The sequence below is a fragment of the Strix aluco genome, chromosome 1 (genome assembly GCF_031877795.1).
Source record: "Strix aluco isolate bStrAlu1 chromosome 1, bStrAlu1.hap1, whole genome shotgun sequence".
NCBI lineage: Eukaryota > Metazoa > Chordata > Aves > Strigiformes > Strigidae > Strix > Strix aluco.
In genome coordinates this window covers 48,853,213-48,872,086 of record NC_133931.1, presented here as the reverse complement: position 1 = coordinate 48,872,086, position 18,874 = coordinate 48,853,213, and positions in this window count along the sequence as shown.

Genomic DNA, 18,874 nt, shown 5'->3' with positions numbered 1-18,874 from the left:
TAAAAAAGAATAATTTTTACACCAGGATATGTTAAATTTTTAATAGATCATTGAAATCAGATGATAATATGATATTATTTGACTGTGAGTGAGAATTTCTAAATTGGCTTAAAGTTTCATCAACACAGTGTATACAGTCCTGGCCTAAAACATGGCATTAGTTATTCCTTTAACATGAAGTTGCCTTTTGCACCAGCAGATCCAAAATTCACTGGACAGGTCCTGAATCACCAGTTAAAAGGCATTATTTCAGTGGCTTCAGTGGGGCCAGCATTTTACCATTTTATTTTGCAAGGATGCTCTGTAATATAAAGACCTTCCTATATTATGAACATGTAAACTTCTGTCTACCTTTAGCATAGCTTTATTTCTATGTGTTATTTCTCTATCTGTCTCTGAGAATCCTACCAGAGTCGTGACAGGGTTAATGTACCTTTTTCCATTGAAGCAGATGCAGGAATATGCTGTAGATTAAAGAAGCACAAAGGTGGGGAGGTTTGCACTGCAGTTTTTTTTCTACAGCAAGCCTTATCTGTTATTCCAGAAATACTCCTCCAGATGTATATGTCTCTCATGTTTCCAATGTCCAAAAGTCAAAAAAATATTATTAGACTGACATTGCTTCCCTGGTGGATATGACAGTAATCTTAGTTGTGAAAATCAGTATGGTTTCATATTTGCATTTAGGGAATCTTTGTAAAATGGAGCCAATTTGTATACATAAGGATTTAAGCTTAGAATCAAAGAGAAATTTCTATTTCAGCTTTGGGTATTGTCCTTTCCAACTGAATATTTAGCAAGTGTTTTCTGAAAATTATCCTGCAGTTTATATCAAAGGAAAAGCAGTACTGGGTACATTTTAGAGAGAGCCTAGACATGTTCACATATCGGTTCAAGCTGTTCCTTAACTGAATTAAAAGACAATTCTGATATACAGGGATTCTTACTGATCCACTAACGTCTTATTAAATCATTACACTCTTTTTATCACAGAATCACAGAATCATTCAGGTTGGAAAAGACCCTTGGGATCATCGAGTCCAACCATCAGCCCCACTCTACAAAGTTCTCCCCTACACCATATCCCCCAGCATCTCATCTAAACGACCCTTAAACACATCCAGGGATGGTGACTCCACCACCTCCCTGGGCAGCCTATTCCACTGTCTGACCACTCTTTTCTGTGAAAATTTTTTTCCTAATGTCCAGTCTAATATAATACCTTCTGAAGCTTCAGAGACTTTCACTGAAAAAATTGGCAAGTCTCCAAAGTGGTGACTACCCAGTGAAGTATCAGAACCAGTTTTCCACCAATGTAGGGCTTGTATCAGAACTTTTTAAGTTAGGAAGGGCACATTCTCATTTCAGCTTAGGCTATGTAAATACATTCAGAGCTTGACTGAAAATATATATGAGAGTTGCAGCTTTAGATATTCACAGATATCTAAGTATTATCCAAAGAGTAGCAGCATCTGCAGCAGTGAAGGACACCTCTGCAGCATTATACGCAGAAAGCTGTTCCAGTAACTGTTCATTCATAAAACTTTATTGGCAATCCTGGAGTCATGAAGTGATCAGTTACATAGCTTGGATACAAGAAAATAGCACTCTTCATTTCTCAGTATAAAAGATAATGGAACAGTCCTCACAGACACAATTTTAGTAAAAAACCAGACAAACAAACTTCTGATAACAAATGCCAACAAAAATGTTTTAGCTTGTTAGATCTGTTAAGAGTTATGTTTATAGTATACTGTCTGTAGCTTGGTTGAATTTTCTAAAAAAAAACCAATTTCATATTAGGAATCATTTAAATTAAACACATTTTTCAATGACTGCTATCTCTTATTTCCAAATGTCACATTCAAAATCAAACACTGAGGACAGAAGACCCATGTCTAGAGAACAATGGATTTTTCATGTATATTTTCAGTAACATTTAACAGAAATCAAAGTACATGTTGATTGTTTAGAGATTGACAAAAATAATACATGTTGTTCATACTTCAGTAATCAAAATTATTTCTTCTAAAGATCAAAAGAATTCTGATTTTTTTCTTTTGCTCGTAACATGGTTTTATTCTCAGTTGTATGCTGAAAGGAAATTTGTAAGGTATATATGTACTGCTGCCAGAAAATTTCTGAATCTGGAGAAATGAATTGCTTATGTTAACAGTCAGATAAAAGGAACATAAATCTAGATTTACAGTGTCTGACACCTGAGTCTTGGTGAGGGACTCAATTTATCTACTCACCATGCATTTTACTACAATAAACTCCCTTTATAAAAGACCTCACCAAACAAAAGGCAATCCTTTCTCTCTGACTTAGTAAATAGCCACACAGAACTCCTTATTTCAATAGCACTGGCCATGTCCATGGAAATTGCTAATCTCAGTATAATCACTGGCTCATGCTGAAAATCCATGTTTCTTTGTGATAACGCTTCTTGCAATTAAGCCATGCAATATGACAGGATGTGTGTCATCTTGCCTCAGGTGGCCTATTAGGTTTAAAGCTGAAGGCCAAGTGACACAGCCATCTGTGCATTGGTACTGTTTCTGTCTGATACCTTCCCCCATGCCTCTACTCCAAGGACTTATCTTGGTTACCAAATGTCCCTGAATAATATATATATGATTAAAAATAAAATTGAAACTTATGTATTAAACTTATTAAGGCAATGCTCAGAGGTTGAACAGGCTTGATGTTTATACACAAACATGTAGTCTCTTCAACTGTGTATAGTTTTAAGGCCTTCATGCCTTAAATACAAACTGTAATATTTAATACATATATTACACAAACTGTAACATCTCAGTTGTTTCCATAATATGCCCAATAACATCAAAGGATGATTACAAATATCAATGTGCTATTGTACACATTGCAGGACTTGTGTACAGATATGGGTAAACATATCTTTGGGGTTTTGATAATCAAACAGAGAAAGAGGATAGACGGATGAGACAGAAGAAATTACTTTTATTTACTCATTTTTTTACCCATAATTATTCATCCTTATTCCCAAAATAAGACACAGCATGGAGTACATCGAATGCAGGTAATTTCTCAGGAACAAGCATGAATCTCTAATGACTGAATCCCACTCATCATTTTTCTCCCAATGACAGTATATAAGCCATGCATGCAAAATGATGTGTACCATTACTTCAGGCAAGAATGAAAACATACCATAAGCAACATCCACCCACCCACCCATCCTAGTGCACCTTCTATCCAGCCTGATGGCTAAAACAGTCAGGTAAATGGTTTTTCACAGAGATTCAAATCTCTTCAGGAGAATGAGGGAACTGAAAGTGAATCTCCTATAGACTCAGTGAGTATATTGACCACTGGGCTACCATACAAAGAAACAATTCTGGCTGTCTCAGTTCTGAAAGATGAGACTACCACTTGGTCTTTCACAAGCAGAACTTGACAAGTAGAAGTTCTCAAGATCCAGACATTGGGGAAATGCACAAAATTTTTTTTGGTATGTGCATATATTGAACTGTGTAATCCTTTTGAGGTAAAACTAAAATCATGTTCAGCACACCAAGATCTGATTTGTATGCCTACTTAGCCTATGAAAAATCTATATATTTACCTAGTCCTTGGTAAGGCTAAAGAATAGTCTTGCTTTATGGTGCAGGTGAACATTTTAAAAACCTTTGCCAGCTTTCTGTTGTATCTAAGTTATTCTTAGGATAAGTGAGGCCACCTGACTTTAGCCAGCCAGGTTTTAAGAGGAATATAGTAAGCACAGCACAATCTTTTATGTTTCTTTGGCCCTTATGATCCAAGGGGACCTGCAAAATCTAGTCCAGTTCCTCCATAGCAACCCTTTCAGTGGTCACACTTTTCCTTATTACCTTGACTGATTAAATCTAGTTCACTAGAACTCATTTATCAGGCCTTTTTTAACATGTTTGTGCTGCTTAACCCAAGAAAATACATTTAATTTGAAGAACAGATGTCTTTTTATGTTACTTTTTTTTTTTTTTTACTACTTTTAGTCTTCTGTTGATCTTCATTCATAGAGTGTTTTATCTGAAAAATGTAGTTAGAACAAAAAAGCTTCCAACAGTATATGGTGCAATGCTTATTTTAAAAAATGATAGTAATCTCTATAGTTTGTTGTCATTCTGTGGGTTTCAGTCTTCAGCATTGACAGGAACAGCATTTAAACATCCCTTAGAAGAGAGAGTTGCTCCCATGTATGCTTCTCTGACATATTTCTCTCTTTATTTTCCTGGTAGAAATAGCACCCAATCTCAAGTCAAACTTAATGACAAAATGTCATACACGAAGCTGTAAAAACTTAGCCAAAGGGACTTTTTTCCTTGCAAAATGTCAGAAATGAAAGACTGTAGCCTCAAATCTGATTTCCCATTCACACCACCTGTCTTGTTCTACTGACAAAAAGTTTCCCAGCTAACAGAAACACCATGAAACTTTTTTGTATGTGCTTTGGGAATAAAAGACTGATAAAGAGAGATAGAAAGAGCTAATATCATCAACATTTTATTCAGGACACCAAGGAATAGTTTCTGAAGCCTTTGCTGTTTTGTTTGTTGGAAAGAAATGTGGTAAGGTACAAAATGTTACTTGCTACAGTTCCTTCCTTGGCTGTAGATCTCCCCAGGCATCAGAGAACTTGTGCTGAAAAGAGCAAAACTGAAGCTTTGCTGTTTGCCACTGGGCAGCACAGTACTGCAAATGACAGTCTTACTGTTTCCTTTCTCTGCCTTGACCACATACCTCAAAGAAGCAACCTGAAAAAGAATTGGAGGGTTGGTTTGGAAGAGATATACTTTAAGAAATAGTCTCTAAAATGAAACAGTAAGGCCCCCAAAAGTCAGAAGCGGTAAATGAACACATTAGAAGTGAGGGCTGTTTGAAAGGAGTATCTGATAGGCTCATTAAAGCTTCACCTCTACAGTAGGAAGACAGGAAAAACCCTTTACTGCACAGACCACCAACACTACTCCAGAGACAACAGAACAGAAGCCTCAGAGAACTTCAGCAACTGCAGAAGAACAATCTAGGGAAGAAAGAAAATAAGGGCATGTTGGTGTTATAAAGGCTCACAGAAATGTGAGGTGCAGGTTGCAGTAAGGCACTAGATTCGTGTAGACATGGATAATTTGCTTTGAGTAGTGTGTATGTCCATCTTACAGGCAAAGTGAAATAAATCCTGGAACATCTGTTATTCTCCTAGCCACTCACTGCATTTATATTGTAACTGCAGTTTGCACAATATTTTTTTCTTACTTTCTTCGGACCACTCATGTCACAGCCAAGCCATATTCCCAGTTCCCACTGCTATGTTGTTAGGATTTCACAGCTACATGTGCAGAGATAGAATAAAGTATCCCTTTCTTTGCCTCTTTACCAATACTCCTTCTTTCTCAACACTTTTTTTTCTCCCCTGTTTTTCATTGGTCTTTAGTAGCAAAATAGTTTTAAAACTCTGGCTTTCTGACTTTCCATATTTCTGCTTCTTCAGAAAACATACTATGAGCATTGTTCTAGACTTGATATTATTTCTATTCTAATATAAGTTTTCTTTTGGGGGGAAATAGAAAATGGGCTGAATTTAACAGCTTAAGAAAATCAGTTGAAAATTATGAAAAAAAATTCCGCATCTTTTCTTCAAAAACAGTTGTCAAAGGAATATCTGTCAATTGAGTTCTGAAAAATGACATCATAACGTCTGCAGAGATACAACTTGTGAGATTAATAACCATAATATAATTTACACTTTGCAAAGGTCCATTAAAACCAAATCAGGACACAATTCAGTCCTTCCTTTCAGTGGTACTCAATGGTATTCCTCCACTGACCTTTAGGGAGACATTCATCCCACTTAAATTTACCTATCTTAATTGTTTAAGCATTAGTACAACAGAGAAGGAAAGTGGGAGGGTGGAAAAAAAAGGGGCAAACATTTAAAGGACAACTTTTCTCAACCTAAAAATGTGCATAAAACAGATGAGTCACCCTCTGATGGGTCTTCGCTCTGTTAATTCTGTTTTATGAATTAGTTATGGACTATTTGCATCTTCTACAGGTTTTTGATACTTTCAGCCAGCCAAAAAGGAAAATTGCCCACAGAAAAACAGGAATGGGGACTTTTCATAGCCTAATTCACTATGAATGCTGATAATTTTTAATGGATAAGCTAGGAAGAGAGTGACATGTAAGTAAAAGGCCATGCACGAATGAGCACAGCTTTCTCAGTCATAGTGAAATGCAACAGGGTGGTGTTGGTAGGTTTAGTGTTTAAATGGGGGTAGATCTCTAAATATGACTACAAAATTAATTCTAATTATCAGTCCGGTGCTGAAACGTCTCAAGAGAGCTAAGAGCAAGTGATATATGTGTCTTAACTGCATAGAATTGCAGTGCAATTGGAGTGCAATCTGTGTTACATTCATTTTCCCTTTCTCAGTGAATGAGAAGATTGGAAAATAGAACAAATTAACAAGTTTGCTTTTGTAAATTAAAATGATTTTTAATGCTTCAGAGTGCAATATGAAAATATTACTAACAATTTACCCCTATAGTATATCTGTATCTTGATTCATTAAGGAACATAACATTACAAAGTTTTACTTTATCAGATTTTAATTTTGATAACAAAACAATATTATTTGTGTACCTTGTTATTCTGCTGTTGGTCTTTGCTTCCTGTGTTACTTACAACTCAAGCAGTAAAGCTAAAAATGATGTATTTGGAAAAATTGAATCTCTGAGTCACTCCAAGATACCAAAGCAAATTAAATGAAAATTGGAAGAGCTAGAATTTTTTTCACATGAGTGAACAGTTTCTTACAGAATAAATACAAGGCTGTTTGAGTGGAAAAAACACTGATTGCAAAAAGACAGCAGAAAAACTGTTCTATTTTACATACAAATGAAATAGAGTAAATTAAAAAAATGTATATTTAAGTCACAAAAAACAGATTGAAGCCTGGTTTAAAAAATACAAACAAACAAAACCACAAAAACCTCAAAAGCAACTTTTGATCTAATTAACCTGTGTTGTGTTCGGTTTGTTACAGTGAAGGATTTTTGTAAAAAGACAATTTACTGTGTATCCGGTCCAATGTCCTCTGAAATCACTGGAAAGATTCCCAGTTTCACTTCTTTTTGTCTGAGGCTAAGGCTAAGGCTTTTGTTGTTTGTCTAAGACCTTATTCAAACTCAATTAAAGAGAGTAAGAATCTGCTTTACCTTGCTGGTTTTTAGATCACATCTTCTAAAATGCTGAGGTGATCAAAAACAAAGAGGAAAAAATATATTTCTAAATGACATTTCATAAGTGTTTTATCTGTGATATATATTTCACTCCTACCAGATTGCTTTTTTTTTTCTTTGACATTGATTGAGATCTTATCTCTACACTATTTTATAAGTTTTCATGCTTTGAGCCCCCAACCTTATCAAGCACCTGTAGCTAATCAGTTACAACACACTGCCATTTTGCTGGGACCAGTGCATTTGTCTCAGAGCTCGTTTGCTACAGTTACATGTTTCTTTTGATCCATAACAGCAATGTTAGGAACATTCAAGTATGTGATTGTGTTTGTGCAGAGCTGCATTGTGAAATTGATACAGAGCTATGTGCCTCTCTTTCATATTCTTTGCTCTTCTTGTGTTGAGGATGATGTCCTGCTGAGTTTTTGTGATTATCATTATGCTATCAGTACACTGCAATTCTGCTGTGATTTGAAAAGTTAGCAATGTAGTAAGTGGTTTAGAAGAAGAAGAATGAGGTGGTCCATTATCCCCCAGGCAGAGCAGTTCTGTGTCTTTTTTTTTTTTTCTTTCCAAATTTCCACCATGTCACATCCTTTTACATCACGTTTTTCTGAATTATGCTAACATATATAAAGTCATTTCACATAAAATACAAACTAATGTGACAAGACATAGGATAGCAGGATGAAACTTTGCAGAATTTTGAATTATTTTTCTTTCTTTTACTTGTCATCTGCTGCCCCAAAACAAAGGTCAAAACCACATTGTCATAATCTGGGTCCGTTGTACATTTAAACTTGTTGCGAAAATTGCAAAGTTGCCTTTGCCAACTCTTGCAGGCTTCCTCATTAGAACTTTATACCCTCTCAGATGCTGAGAATCTTGTAAGATATTTACCATTCATTCAAAAGTACAAATTGAATATTTAATCTCCCAGTTTTAAAACTTCACTGCAGTAATCATTTTCCCAGCCTACCTCCTGGAGCTCTCTGACAGAACTTGCATTTTGATTCAACAGCCAGTGAAATGAATCCAGAGCCTTATTTCAGAGATGCTGAGCACACTCAGCATCTCCAAACAGCATTTCCTATTCCTAATAAGGCTCCTACTCTTTGTGGGGGCAATTTTCTATTTCATCTTTGTTTCGGAAGTATCTTTGGGTTTTACCAGGTAATAATTTGAAAGAGGTTTTGCTATAAGAGATTCATTTATGTCTTCATAACTGTCACAGAGAATATCTGTCTTTTTAGTGAGCCCGTAGTCATCAATATGAGCGCAGAGTGGAAGGGAACATTTAATCTACTCTTAACAGAGTAGTTTACAGCAATTTAGGGCTTAAGTTCATACAATGACATGAAACCTCCAAATCTGAAAGACCTTTGTCTGGTCTTCCCATCCTGAAAAGAAAACTGCACAGCATCCTGTAAGTCACTGTAGCCAACCAGGTGAAACCAACTCTTTCATACAGCTGGGTTGTCACAAAGCATCAATGGATTTAGCTCAGGGATACTGAAATGGCAGAGACCAACCTGTAATCAACCTGTAAATAAATTTTACTCCAACCTCACAGAGGGTGCAAGGTGCTTGATGTCTCCCAGATTCCTATGGAGACATTTTCTCTAGGAAGCAGCTACAGATTTGTCACACTTCTCAGGTAGAAGGCCGTATTTTTCTCTTTTCTGGAACATCTGATATACTTCCCTGTTATATCTGGAGATACCCCTTCCTCCTCAGATAGTTTTTGTTTAAATTACCAAGATGTCAGTAAAAATAAATTAAGGAGACTTGATCTAATCTAGTGCATTTTGAAAAACTGAGAATTATGATAAAATATTTACAAGAAAACAGAAGCTAAAGTGTTGCTCGAAGCATAGTGAATGAGAAAAAAGTCTTTCCACAAGTGTGGTTCCTCACACTTATTCAAATCAGGAATCTGAAATTTTGTTCACAACCTAACAGATTTTAGGAGGACTAAAATAGTATGGATTTTATGCAGCTCATTTATCTGTGAAAACTTACCTCTGTCAGAATATTCCAGTAAATACTTTTGCCATCAGTAGCTCCTCTCCACACAGATCGTATCTCCACATACACCAAAATGCAAAAGTTAGTTAATAATCGTAGCAGCAAAATCAGTAGCGCCTGAATTCCCTTCAACCAGTCAGAAGATTAAATATCAGTGTATTTTCCCCACAGATTTGATTTGTCAACATACTTAAAATATTAGCCAATCACTAAAAATAAGCAAAAAGAGAATCCCAAAGCCTGCTCCCCCTCCCCTCGTCTAGATGCTTCAGTTTACACTATGTTTAAAATAAAAGCCCAGATGTTTCCATTCTGCTAAGCTGTCTTGCTACTGCTACTCAAGTAATGTAATCTTCAAATCTCTTTGCCTGTGAGATCAAAATGCCTAATTTTCACTCCTCAAAAGATATAGAGCCTGCAATTTGTTAGGTTTTGAAACAGAAAATTTCAGTGTCTGTCCAAAGTGGTTTGACCATCTGTAGCAACAGATAGAAAGAAGGGAGGCTGGGTGAGGGAATAAAGATGGCTACTTAGGTTTTGGTTGAACACTTGGGCCATGAAGCTTGAAAAAATCCAATTTTTCAGTTCACCTCTTCCCCTTTATTCAAAGGTCTCCAAGCTCTGCAATCTCTTTGGTTCATACTCCAGTGAAACCATGTTAAACTAAAAAATGCATAGGCTGGAACCCAAAACAGGAGTTACAGAAAAGGTTTATGAAACAGCTTAAAAGCACCCCACATTCTCAGGCATTGGCTTGGACTGCACTCCTCTCCAGTAGTTTTAGTCTGTAATCTGCAGTGACATATTAGGTGTTCCTACAGAAGTGAGACTGTGAAAATAACATATTGAAATAGATCGTGTACATTCATATGCTTCTGAAGCCTAGTCATTGGAAACACATAAATTAGGTTTCTTCTCAGTGTTTGCCAAGCATTAATGTAGAAACATACAATAAAGAGATGTTAAGAAAACTCACGGATAGTTATGTAAATCAACAGGTGCCACAAGTTTAGACATCAGTATTACCCTCTGCATAGCTGTGTTTTTCCAACTTTATATCCTATGATATTGAGACCAAACCTGCTTTAAAACACTCCCACAATCACGGGGAAAAAGGCAGAGAGAAAGAAGGTCTCCACAGTTTCGGGCTGGAGTGTAAGTTACTGGTGGGATATTGCTAGACTACCCCTGCACATATGTGACTCCTCACAATGTACAGACACTTCCACGCATTTCCTGGTTAGGTTTTTTAATATATCATAAGGCCTGATTGTTCTTCACTTAAATCAGTGAAAATATTGCTATTGATTCCACTGGAGACAGGTCAAGCTCATTCACAGTTCTTGCTCCAAACCCTAGAGAAGTGTACTTAAATGGCAAGTTAGCAGCAAGGGAACTTGAGAGGACAAGAGACTTGCAGAGCTTGCAGATGGAGATCACATGGGTCTGCACCAGTAACACAATGTTTTCTACAAGTGGATTGTTCTATACTTCCTACATTCAGCTCTGGGGCAGATGTTGGCACCTTCTTGTCATGCTAAATATCTTTTAGATAATGCTAATATTGTCTGTTGTGTGAACTTTACAATCAGTGGTTTATTTTCTTGTGAGAGTAAAAATGATTCATGGTATACCTCAATTTAATCTTACTTCCTACCCATTTGCTTAGTTTTGGTGAGCCTTTAAAATCTTACAGTGATTAAACAGTAAGGCTATTAGTGACTTTTAATGGGATTTACAGGCCTAAATATATTGCCTCTTTTTAAAAACTAAAAAAAAAAAAAAGTTTATCTTTGCATTTCTATATACCATTTTCATGCAGCAATGGTAAGCCTGCTTCTTAGCCATTCAACTTGCTACATATCAGCCTGTGAATTCAAACAACAAAAGTAGTGATGCTGTTGGAAACAATTACATAAGTTCTTTCTGTGAAGGAGATATTTTCGATAGAGATTTAATGAAATGTCTGCTTTGAACTGGGATTTGCAAGGAATGTGCAAATGGCTTGAGAAGACTTCATCTTAGCACTATTATGCTTGCTAGACTTGTAGGTGACTTGACTGTTAGTGTGTGCATGTGTGTAGCTTTAAGTGTACAGGGCTAATTTAGCAGGCAAAGAATTTTAAAATGTAAGTGCTTATCAACTGGGCTGGCAGAGCTGCTCCATTAGCACATCTGGTAGAGCTGCTACTTTGAGATGAGACGTGGAGATGGATGAGCTCCAGAGTAACCACACTTCCCACAGGCTGCAGGAGCCAGCAGGACTGCCTGCCAAACCCACTAGGTTCATTAAGCTCAGTAGAACCCTGCAGGAAAAAACAATTTTTAAAATAGCTTTCAAGGGCTTCCTGGGTTTAAAAGTTCTGGATTCTTTTCCATCCCACCCTGCAGAGAAATCTTTGCTTCTAAAGCACAATTTACATCCCTTGAATAAAGAAAGAGAAAATATATTTTTGGTCTGTTTGATGCACATGAGCTGGCACTTTTGTTGGAAGCAATTTACCCTATTCATCAGCTTTGCTCACCTAATTCTTGAGGGGAGACTTGCAAGCAACCAAAAGGTAGTCACTTTGTTGAAAAAATCTGTTTCCCTCTGGAGTTTCAGAAATGCTTAAAATCCACATCTTGAAATGCCAGGCTGGATTGCCAGGGATATGCTTTTTCACCACCATGTTTTTGGGGGTGTTGAGACCTCAAGCTTTTATTGATGTTGTTCCTGTTGGGTGCGGGGTGGGAAGGGGTTATCACCCCAGTGCCAGGAGAGGAACTGTGAAAAAAATGTCTTCAAATTTGCAAAATGTGTCATCTGAGGTATACATATCTTTTCTGTGTGCTTACTGCATTATCAACATCAGCTACTTATTTCTTCCCCTTCTCCCACTGCAGTAAGGTAAGGTAAATATTTAGACTTTTCATAGACTATGCAGAAGTATGGATATGATGTTGTTGTGCTGAGTACCCTTTTAGTTTTACTTCAGAGGATGATACAGTTCTATAAATTGCCCAACTCCTTCACAACATAGAAAAATGTCATCGAACACCTCAGGTAATGAAAGATTAAAATCTTAGTAATAGTTCTAGACCTCACTCTCAACGTTACAGTGACAGTCTTTGTGCCATAGCAATTGTTCGTGCATATCAGATAAATGATGGCTAAAATTTCTAAAATGTACAGGTACTGTTAAAATCCAGTCACTGGAACTCCAGCTGCCTTATGCATGTAAATTCACTGTTTTAACACTTATAGTGTTGCTGTATGGTACCACTTGCTGTATAGTAGTTAGAATCTTCACAGGTGTTACAAAGTCCCCTATTCCTCATACGACAGAACATTTCCTCTTACTTATGTCTCTTGACTCCATTTCATTCTTTCATTGTCTCCTACTGAGACTCTCAGCCCAGGCCAGTTGATAAAACCTTAACTCATCTAACAATACCCGTATGTTGGGATTTAAACACAACACTATGACTGAAGAGGAACACCTGCCTATGCCCTTTGAAGACTTCCAAGTTGTCATGCATAACCAAAACCAGCGCCAATCAATTTCAAACCCAAACCATCTACATTTTCTTTTAAAAAAAAAATCTTTCCTGAAATCTTTTAAAAGATGATTTTATTTTCTTATTAGTATTTGAGTTGGCTAAATAGGGAGAAAGTTCATTCTAAAAATTTTATTGACTTTAAGATAAAATTTTCCTTTAACACACTGCCTATTCATAACAGTCACAAGACATGAGTTTTTATGAATTTCAGTGAAAAGATATATGTCTGGCCAATGAAACAAAATCACATATCTGACTTGGTTTTATTTTAATTTTGTAGAAGAAATAGTTTATATGCAATAAACCCTCCAATTAAGCAATGGAAATATCAAATTGAGATGACCTATGATACAGTTCTTGTATGAAATCACAACACCTGATAAACCTGAGGGGGTTTTAAAAAAAAAACAAAAGTCCTTACGGCAATATTAAACCTTCACACCAGACAGAGATTCTTGTGTATATTGACCTGAAGAACAGCAAAAGGAGTTATTGGCCAGAAGAACCAGATACAGAGTTTAGAAAATGATACATTTCTTATGTTCAGCCCTTTATTGAAACTGACAATTTCTGTGAACAACTGTGAGTGAAGAGATTGGTGCTCTTAGAGTTAACGTGGTTTTAAGAAAGAGAAGGAAAAAAAAAAAAAAGAAACAGAATGAGCTACTTTCAGGTAAGTAAAATTCCATTAAAAACCTTAAGTTATAAAGAAACAAATAAGAGCATAAGTAAAAGAACAAGTCACTTATGGAAAATGTGACTCAGAGCTTAAAGCAGTACTGGAAGATGCTGAGATGTTATAATGATCACAGTGGCACAAGAAACTGTATAACACAAAACAGGATGGATGTTCAAAGCTGTGTGTGGAAAATGAGTCACGTGATGCCCATTAGTGTCACTGAGAATTTTGCTGTGAAAGCCCCATGCATTTTTGAAAGTGTACTTTTAAATGTTTAATACAACACTTACAAGCAAAATTTACTACAGGCACAGGGAATCTATGCTAATTTTCTGCATCTTCACTGTCCTTACTGTGCTTTTCTTTGTAGGAGTTAAGACTTCTGAACCAGGCCAGAACTTTTGTCTCATCACGCTTGTTTTAGGATTTGTCTGAACTTTGGATACTTTAATATAGCATGTATGGATTGAATGACAGAACAAGTGTGTGCTAGCTGAGATATCGTTTCATCAGTGGGAGCTTCTGCTTAAATATAAAATTTTTTAAAATTGTTCCTGCCTTATGAAAGAGCTTGACAGCTGTCAGGTCAGACACTGAGTGAGTGAGGAGTGAAATCAAAGCCATCTTCCTGCTCTTCGTTTCTCTACTGGTTCTGTCTGAGTAAATACCTCTACCCAGATATGCATGTAGTACACATAAGAAGAAATTCTTGTAGCACATATTTTTAGCCAAAGCGAAAAAAAAAAAAAATTACTTTTAGAATTCTCAGTTTTGTGCTATAAGTAAAATCCCGCTTCTTAGCTCAGCATGATGTGAAGGATAATGTCATCTTAGCTAAGTGTATACAGCACAAGTCTTCACGAAGCTCCATGAAAGCTGATGCTTACATTTGTGAGACATAAACCCTGCTGGAATCAGCTGGGCTTCTTAAGAATGACTCGATTTACTGGCATGCTGCAACTTGCAGGATTAGAGTCAGTGTATAGGTAAAAAATACAGGATGAGATACATTCCTCTTTATTGACAAGAAAGAAAGTATTTGAACAGACTGGTAGGACTAGCAGGTATGTGCCTGACAAGGCTTGAATTAATTATCTTGCCCTACCTGGAAATAAAAGGAGAAAGTGAACATAAACATCAGTAAACAATGCAACAGCCATGAGAGAGGGGACTATCTCCCAGATTTGGAACATGGGGGTGATCCAAGAAAACAAAAAGAGATCAACAAGGGCCTGTCACTAAATAGACAAATACAATGTTAACTGACCTGAAAAGGCCAGGGAAGGTAAAAGACTAAAGGACTGAAGTCCTGTTAAAGGAATTAACGTTATGATTTCTCAGTTGGGATTCCCTGGGGCTTCCAGCAATATGACTGGGAGAGGACACTGGTGATAAGTTGTTCACTGTGTGCCAAGACAGAACCAGGCATGTGAAAGTACTTCTAATTCTACTAGTGGAACTGTAGAGGAAATTTGGGTATTTGTGTTTCATCATGAAGCAGCTCCAATGAGAACTAATGATGAACTGCTTAATATTAGACACTGGAAGAAGATTTCTGTCAAATTCCTTGGCTCTGAGCAGAAGATTGGAGGGATTCAAACTTGACTGACTCTACTTAAATATTCAATAAAAAGGTAATTTATTTTGTACCTGCCAGGAGAGGGTACCAGAAAAAAAAAAAAAAAAAAAAAAAGGAAGCTGTCATGCTTTATTTACCGACAATGTTTTCTTCCGAAGAGCATGGTGGTTTTAATAATTTTCATTTAACTCAGGCAGGAAGCGTTCCTATCAAACAATTATAAATAAATAAACAAGTATGAAAGAACTTAATACTGTATATAGATGATATATAAATATATAGTTAGAAACATTACAATGATGACTATAAGCAGAAAAAAATGCTGTTACAATAAGTAGAAAGTTTATTGATGAACGGAAAAGTTTGATTAGCCTTTAAAGTTATAAAATCACTCTTAAAATCTTGAAAGATTAAGGATACCAAAGATAAAAGCCCTATCATCATTGGGATCCCAGACTATATCTCACAGGATCTTGGAAAGACACAGAATTAAAAATTAATAGAGCACCTTCAATTTATTGAGCAAAAATGACCACCAATCTTCTGCCTGCCTGGTTGTAAGCAGAAGGATTAAGGAAAAGAGACAATAGTCTTATACTGTGGATGTAACTGATAACAAAGGAATCACAACAACCAGGCAAGTGGAACTAAGAGTGAACCAATGTCAGACACCACATCAAGTTGCTGTGGCCATCCCCAAAAGATAAGTGCCTGCCTGACATTCAGAAAAAAAGAAGTAAAGTCTGCAAGAAGTTCCATCAAGAGTCCAACTGAGCAGGAGTTTTCACGTGCCAGATAAATGTGCACAGTACGAAGAAGGGACTGATAACAGTATGATTAGCACAGAGAAATTTTTCATGGGATCAGCAGAAAGCACTGCAGCAGAAGATGAATGGGCTACTACTCTGGAAACAAATGGAGCATTTTTTAATTAAGTATGAAACAGGTGCAGTGGAAGGTATGGTAGTCAAAACTATGATTAGTACTGGCAGAGGAGCCATGGGCAATGTTTAAGGTACGTGGACAGAAGAACCGGTTGCAAACGGTAAGCTTCTGCCCCGAACCAAGCATATCAACCAAATGTGACAGTAGTTAATAAATTGGAAAGGAAAGAGGAAAGGAAGAGAAGAAACAAGTTTCAAGTATATTAGAAGGACAAAGAAAGCACAAATGAATCAAAATGTGCCAGGTCTCTGGACTCATCAGGAAGTACACTGCACTGAAATGCTTAAGAAAATGTTGGGGGATCTCTTCCAGGGAAAAGAAAGATTCCTAAAAGAACAGAGAATAGAGCTGAAAAATAAGTTACCCCAAATGATTCATATCCTTGGGATTATAGAGTAGGAAAGAGAGAGAACAGAAAAATGAACACATGCAATGCCTGGGAGTAGGAAGATATGTTTGGCCAACAAACTGTCAATATCCATTTCTTTTAGGAAAAAGAGGAAGCAGGCCAGACTTATTTATGTCAGAAAAAACAATAAAAGAACATGACCAGAAAATCCAAGCAGTTCTGAGAAGAGCTAGAGCTCGAAACCAAAAGCTACAGAAGCCATGGGAATTGTGTTCTGTGTTATCTCAGGAAGACAGTCAGGCAGACAATAGGCTGCCCACACAGGGAATAACCAAAAAAGTTATAAAAAATTATCCATAGAGTGTAGGACTATGTTTGGAAATTGATGGCTTCCAAACTGAGGGTGTAATTATGCTGCTTCACAAACACATCCAGCAAATATGTGATTCAAATCTTATTACAGAGTTTAAAGAACTTCTTTAATTAAAGAATTCCAAGAAACCCAGCAGGGCTCCAGGATTTCTTGCCATCTGACAGTGGTACATTCTGAAATCTTCAACAACACTACTCTAGTTGTTGTTTTTACAGAAACTCTTTTCATCTGGGTTATTTCTAAGCACCTCGCTTATTACACTATTTCTGATATGACAGTAGCTTCCATTTAACACATTAGCCATCAAATCCAGATTAAAATTTATATTTTAGTATTGCACATTATATTTTTATCAATTTTGATTCAGCATGGCCCTTAAGATTTGTCAGTAAGTACCACCTTTTTCAAAGACAAAACTATGTGTTAAAAAAAAGTGTGTATATATATTTGTGTATATATATGATTATTAAGGATGTAAAGAAGAAACACTATTTGCAATCAAGTCAGAATGTAATGTAAGTAGAATGTTTGATGTTGACAACCTTAAGTGGCAAAATTTGAAGAAGCAAGTCACATTATGTCACAAGACTGATTTTAAAACTATCATATTAAAACCATGTTATTTTAGCAAATATATGTTTAAGATTCCTTTTATTTGACTTTTTTTCAGCATTAAGCCCTTGTATGAAGGGCTTATGACTAAAAGGTTTTTCCAACAACTCAATGAATAGAAAGATATTAAAATTATAATATCATATTAAATGTTGGTATGAAATATATTTTCATCGTCAAAATCATCCATCCTGAGTCTTCAGGCTAGGGTCAATAAATTTTTCTGACAATTTGCAAGGCTGATTTAATGTTCCCACCAGAAGGAATAACAATGAATGTCTGTGTTAATACCTAATACCACTTTAAGCATGTCTATTGTGAGACTAGATGCTTCCATAAGCTTCAGCAAACTCAAACAGTTGACTTTCTCTGTTTATGTAGTCAACAGAGAGCTTTATTCCCTTCTCTCCTGCCAAACTTGACTACTAATTGCTTTCTGAACATTTACACATTGTCAGAAGTTGTATCAGACGAAAGATGGAACAATTATTTTCTGCAGGTTATTTTCAAGGAAACCTTACAGAGAAATGTCATCCATTAAAGCAGCATGGAAATTTTTCTCAGCACCACAGGGACTGCTGAAAAAACACCTGAAGTGCACACAGTGATGTTTCTCCACATGTCAGGACCAGACGCACACAAAGCTTTGGATAATATTTGAGAAGGAGAAAGAAGAAAATAAAAAGCTTTTGGCACTGTTTACATACACAGTCAAGAGATACAGTGACCACAGAAAATGTTATTTATAGGAGTATTTTTAATTTCATGAATGAGCTGAGCAAACTGTTAAGTTTCAGTAATACCATGTGATATGTGGTACTGAAGTTACATTAAAGAGCTGTTTGTTGTTTTAACTCCATAATTTATTGTGAGCCCATAATCCATTCTAAATCCATTCAGAGCCCAACAAAAATGAGTACCAGAGCCTGAAGAAGAGAGCATCAGTAGGGATTTATGAGTCAGGCATCTTGAGCCTACAGGAGTCACTGCAGTCCCACAGCGGGTTTTTACAGTCCCCACAACACACTGGGGGCACCTGTGGGAAGAGATCAGAGCAGATGCTGGGTGATGTAGTCTGAAGAAAAACAAGCCCACAAGGTTGAATAAAAACATAGCTTCATAACTGTTCTGGAAGAAAAAGACATTCTTTACCCACATAAAAATTATATATCCAAATAGCTCTCCTGTTCTAGGGAAGATGGAATAATTCTCTGTATAGAGAAACCCTTACATAGTCAAAAAGTAGAAGTGGTCATTTTGAACCAAGCATTACTTTTTGTATTTTGTTTATTTATTTATTTATTTATCACATAAAAATCAAATTGCTACTGATATTTAAAAAGGCAACGAGGGACTTGCTTAGATTCTTTTCTAAGATTTTCTGTATATGTGGTATCCATTCTACATTTACATCTGAGCCACAGCTGTAAAATAAAAGACCATTCATGTGCACTTTGTGCATGTGTTTTCAAAGGCAATTTCAGTGTATTATGTGGAAAA